At 31.0% G+C, this 6000-nt stretch overlaps 1 long non-coding RNA gene across 1 annotated transcript; it reads right to left on the bottom strand.

Annotated features, from left to right (window-relative positions):
- Window positions 1-3374: 3374 nt before the first annotated feature.
- Window positions 3375-4779, bottom strand: LOC121220903 (uncharacterized). The gene is made up of 3 exons (XR_005918153.1): window positions 4674-4779; window positions 4120-4200; window positions 3375-3420 (listed from the first exon to the last, which is right to left on the bottom strand). It is a non-coding gene; the product is annotated as an uncharacterized lncRNA (long non-coding RNA).
- Window positions 4780-6000: the final 1221 nt, after the last annotated feature.

Here is a 6000-nt window from a genome sequence, read left to right on the forward strand (position 1 = left end):
ATTTTAACATTGATTTTTATAGATTTTTTGGTTGTTTAATTTAATTTTTTATTCTTTAATTGGAATTTCTTTGATTCTTGCTTGGTTAATCTATCATTCTTTCAACTCTTTAATTGGATCACACAATTTGATTGATTTTGGGAATTTGGTTACTAATTTTGTCAATATTTTTTATTCTTGTTGAAAAAGAAAATATCTTTGATTCTTGTTGGCTTTTTTCATCTTTATTTTAGCTCTTGCAGTGTTATACTGAATTTGATTAATTTAGGTTCTTTGGTATAATTTCCACTACAACTGAAAGTTGGTTTGCTTTTGTGATCCTTAAGCAAATCTTATGGTTTGCAACATTCTAGCCTGCCTTAAATGGTTATCATTGGCACAATTACAACACAAATTGATAGTTCATGTCTTTCTATAGGACTTCTCCATAGACTATGCTATTGTTCCAATTGCTTTTGGTAGTTAATTAAAATTGGATATAGAAGCTACAAATGGTGGCTTGATAATGAAGTGGGCTCCCCAAGAGAAGTGTTGGCTTATAAGGAAATAACAAATTAAAAGTGATGGACTTATTTATCAACAATGTCTCCAAAAGATCTATAAAAACCAATGTTAAAATTCTTGAACCAAGAACACAAGAAACTTTCAACTCAATAGACTCATTATTAGATTTAAGTTTTTAGGCAATAACTTATTTGTCTAGGTTTCAAAAACTGAAGAAAAAAATAGTGCATTAAAGAAGCATGGGAGAAAATTGAGAAAGAATTGTCACACCCCGAATCTGGCAGATTTGAGTTTAAGACATAGAGTTGCGAAGTTATCTGTTTGGCATAGTGTAATCCGCCATGTTATAGTCTTCTGGCGAATAAGAATGTGGCGCATAGTAACCGTCGTAGATATGAATAAATGTTTTATGTTATTCTTGTTTTATTAGAGAAGGGAATATCAAGTGAAATATAAGACGGTTGAGTTGCCGTCATGTGCGTGGTGCATCCAGTTTGTTTGAGTACTGTGTTAGTTGGGTTTTGTAATGAGATCTGGTTAAGAGTAGACTAGATTGACTAGTCAAATATAAATTTTATAGTGTGCTTATTTATGTTTCTCTCGGAACCTATAGGCCATTAAGAAGGATAAATTTTGGATTCAAGCGACACTTGTTAAGTTCCAATAAGAGAAGCTGGTTATATATATAGGTGAGAAGTGTTTGTGAGGAAGTTTTCTTCTTCCTTCAATATTACTCTTTGCTTCGTTTTTATTAAATCTAAATGTTATCTTTTTCTCATTAAGCTAGAAGCTAAGGTTTTTTATTTAATCAGTGGTTGTTTTATCTCCTAGTAAGTCTAAGACCTCTGCATGTTAAGTTTTTGAAAGAATAAAACTGCTAAGAAGCTTATAAACAGTAGGTTATGAATGCAAGGTCTTGCATGGAGGTTATCTATGAATGAGATGTTAGCAAATTTTATGAAAATGGGTTTTTAATGGTGAATTTGTGTTTTATAAGTAGTGGTTGCTGCTGGGTGGAGATGAATGTTCGAGTCTAGAACTTTGAGCTATAATTTAGGTGAGTATCAGGTGAGTCTCTATTCTGACTCTCACATGTTAATGGTTCAGGCAAAGAGATATACATAATGATAACATCTCAGATAAAATGGTAAGTGTGTGAAGCTTAGTAAAAACGATATACACATTATGATGTTATATGCGAGGTTCTATTTGAATAGAATGTTGGTAATAAGTAAGCAGGTAAAGTCTGATACAAAACATATGAATCAATCAGGAATTCGAACAAATCTAGGTAAGTGAATGTTGAGTAAATGTCCCTCTGTGATGCCTCTAGTAAGGTAGTTACATTGCTAACCAGATTGACATATCACGATATGAAAATAAGTGTAAGATCATGAGGTTAAGACCCATGGCATCGTATGATATGAAAACACTCATGGTATAGCCTCTAGAAAGATGAAAACTAGACTAGCAGTGTAACACCCCTAACCCATGTCCGTTGCCGGATTGGGGTTACGAGGCATTACCGGACACAAAGCTTATTTTAAATTTTAGTTAACTTATGAAATTTTTTTTATACACAACCGAATAATGCACTATATATAAAATATGTTTTTATAAAGCATAAACAAAAATGAAACAAATCAAGTATAACAAATTTGCATGCTTAATAATTAATTCAAGTACATATACTAATCATTCAAGCAAATTAAAAGTGCACATTTTACCATTTCAACCTAACTCAAATAACCTAGACATATTCAGCCATCCATATTTCACAATCCCCATATAGCCAACATAAGCATATTAGGTCATTGCATATAAATTATTTAATCCTTAGCACATTATAAAAAAGAAACCGAACTTATTTTAATCAAATACTATAACCGAATATGCTACATAACCAAGTTATAAATTTGACGAGTTAATAGCTCACTTAACCAAATATACAAGCACATAATAGCCGAATTTGGCAAATACCTATGAGGCCAAATATATATATAAATATATTCAAACTTAAACTTAACCTAATGAAGCTTGGCTATTATATACATATACATATAATATACCATCCATTACAAATCAAATAATTCAGCTAATGGCTTGACACTTTCACATTTCCATGTAAGATTTATACTTACTATACTCGTAACTTAATTCATCACCGACTATCAAAACATAATAACAAGTTAAACATAAACTACTTAACCAAAATTTATACACACAAACATAAACGCTGCAATTTTATTACATGTATAACAAGCGAAGGCTAAATTCTTAAACCGAATTCAATATGCACATTTATAAAAACTCATACCATAGTCGAATATACATAATTAACAATATCATTTCAAACTAATTATCAAAGGTTTATGGATTAAAAATAGCTCTATACTTATAAATCATAACCGAATCTATATAATACCAAAAGCCAAATTACACCATACAAGTATAATATACTTGCTAGTATCTATCCACACATATATTTCATTTAGCAACAATATATATATACACATTCGATAATTTAGTTCAACTCATAACCAATCAATCTATCGTCCAATGCATAACAATTATACATGTACTAATCACTTAACCAAATTTAATATGTCCAAACTATATATACATCACATTTATTTTCATATCACAAGCTTATACCATAATCAAATATGCATAATTATAAACTCCATTTCAATGACCATAAAGACCATATACATAAACACCAAATTCGATCAAAAGAAGATGAGCCATTTTTGCATGGCCATTTATATACATGTTCCAAAACTAACCAAAAACATAAGCAAACCTATACATGCCATAATATCAAGTTCAAAAAAAATTTATCAAAATACCCAAAAGATGTCGATAGTGTGATAGACTTTGCTGACGATCCCCGAGCTTATATCGTGACTTCTAAATCTATAAAATAAAGGTAAACAAGAACACATGCACAGTAAGCTTTTGCAGCTTAGTAAGTCGTAAACAAACATTATTCATTTTAACATTAATATCAAACCACTTTACCAAGCCAACCAAATCAAATAAAAGTAAACAGTTAACTTTATAAGCTTATTGCACAAATACTCAAATACTTGTATACTTAACAATTTATAATTCATTTATAACATGCTCACAATTTACCTTAATTCCATAACATGTTATAAATACATACTTGAACACTATTATTATTTCGATTTCACTTTTGGTCTTCACTTAACATTGTCCGTTGAACTGTTCGGAATTAAAAAGGATACACAGATAATCAGAAAGCTCGTACAATGCCAACGTCCCAGACGTGGTCTTACATGTAATCACATACCGATGCCACTGTCCTAGACAGGGTCTTACACGTAAACACAGGTCGATGTCAACGTCCCAGACGTGGTCTTACACGAAAACACATATCGGAATCCTATGTCATGGAATATGTATCCTAACTATTCCTAAGGTTCGTACGGGGCTTTCGGACAACATATCTCGATCGAATCGAACACGAAATAAAATTTCCTGGCTTATCACACATTCGGCCAATACACATATATATCCGCAAAATTCAATTCAAGAAATAACATTTATACATTTACAAATTTAACAACATTTATGTGCTTATAGACTTACCTCGGATATCGACGGACGAAATCAACAACTCGACTACTTTCAACTTCCCTCGATCTAATTCTGTTTTCTTCAGTTCTTGATCTAAATAAGTTCAAAATTAACTAATTTAACACACAATTCACTCAATTTAATCCAAAAACACATAAATGAGAAAATTACTATTTTGCCCCTGACATTTTACACTTTTTAAAATTTAGTCCTTATTGCATAAAACACAAAATACACAAAATTTCACAATAGCATAGTTAGGTCGAATCTTCCTTGTATTCATACAAGTTCATGCATTTCAATTATTTCACATTTTAGTCCCTCAAAAATTTATTTTCTCAATTTAGCCCTAATTACTCAAATTCACCAAAAATTCAAAGACAAAACATGTTAATCTAACAGTTATATTTCATATTTTATCAACTAACATCATGAAACTCAAACATTCATCAATGGAACATTTCAAAATCATCCACAATTCACAAAATTAAGACATGGGTTTTGAAGTATTCAAAGCAACGATCTCAAAAACATAAAAATTATTAAAACCCCAACAAAATACATACCTTAATCAAGACTTGAAAGTGCCGAATACCTAGCTTGTTTCTTATTTTCTTTCTCTTTTAGTTTCGGCCAAGAATAGGTGATAATGGCCTCTTTAATGTTTGTCTTCTTTTTTTATTATCATTATCATAATAACTTTTTAATATAATATAATATATTATAGGCTTTATAAATAATATAAAAACTATATATGTTATAACATAATGCCGTCCACTATCTAAATAAATGGCCAAATTTCCTATTAAGGACTTCACATTATAAAGACATTAGCAAGTTATCACTTTACATATTAATTAGTTAATTTTACATTTTACGCGATTAAGTCCTTTTATTAAATTAAACACACAAACAATAAAATTAATTCACGAAACTTTCACACATGTAAATTCACACATGATTAACACATAAAATAATATTAAAAATATTTTTTAGACTCAGTTTTGTGGTCCCGAAACCACTATTTCGATTCGGGCCAAAATCGGGTTGTTACAGGCAGATCACGATACATGAAAGTGTGTAAGTCTATGTGGCTGAGACCTCATGGCAAGATATGACTGTATGAATGTACATGGTGTAGCCTTTGGTAATGTGCAGATTGAACTGGTAGATCACGATACATGAAATTTATGCATAAGTCTATGAGGGAGAAACTTATGTCACATTCTGTGAAAGTCCGTTGGGACAATAAACATGTGATTCTGTATGATGCCCTTGTGGTGTATTCTGTTTGGCCCTTATGGCGTACTCTGCTAAATCTGTATGGTAGAATGTAATGATCTTCCCTTGTGGTAAAATTTGGATAAGTTCTAAGTGTTCTGTGATAGATATTGCTATGATAAGGTTATGATACGTCCGAGGTTAATTTGGTTGAATTAGATCTTTGGTGTGATCGAATAAGTTTTAAGGGAAGTTCTTAAAAAAAAGTGTGTATCTGTATGTTCAAAAATGGTATCCGCCATGGTAATCTGTTAGTTGTGAGTATGGCCGTATTCATAGTTATGTGAGACATAAGAAACTTTCAAATTGAATTCGTATGCGTTATATAGTGCTAAACTCTGAGAATCTAGTATTTGTCATATCTTAATAGTATAATGTGTTACTCTGGAGTCTTATAGACTCTGAGATGTTTGTTATCTTGGGTAGATTTGTGTTTTGTAACAAAGAGGTGGGTGATTATTCTGAATGATCTGGATAATTCATTATTAGTATAAACATGTATTTGTTGAACTAGAAAATGATCTAATTTAGTAAATTGATGGTATCCAAGTCATTGTAGGAATCTGTCAAATGTGTAAGAATCCACCGGTAAACAGTATCTGTGAACAACCA

The sequence above is a fragment of the Gossypium hirsutum genome, chromosome D09 (genome assembly GCF_007990345.1).
Source record: "Gossypium hirsutum isolate 1008001.06 chromosome D09, Gossypium_hirsutum_v2.1, whole genome shotgun sequence".
Lineage (NCBI taxonomy): Eukaryota > Viridiplantae > Streptophyta > Magnoliopsida > Malvales > Malvaceae > Gossypium > Gossypium hirsutum.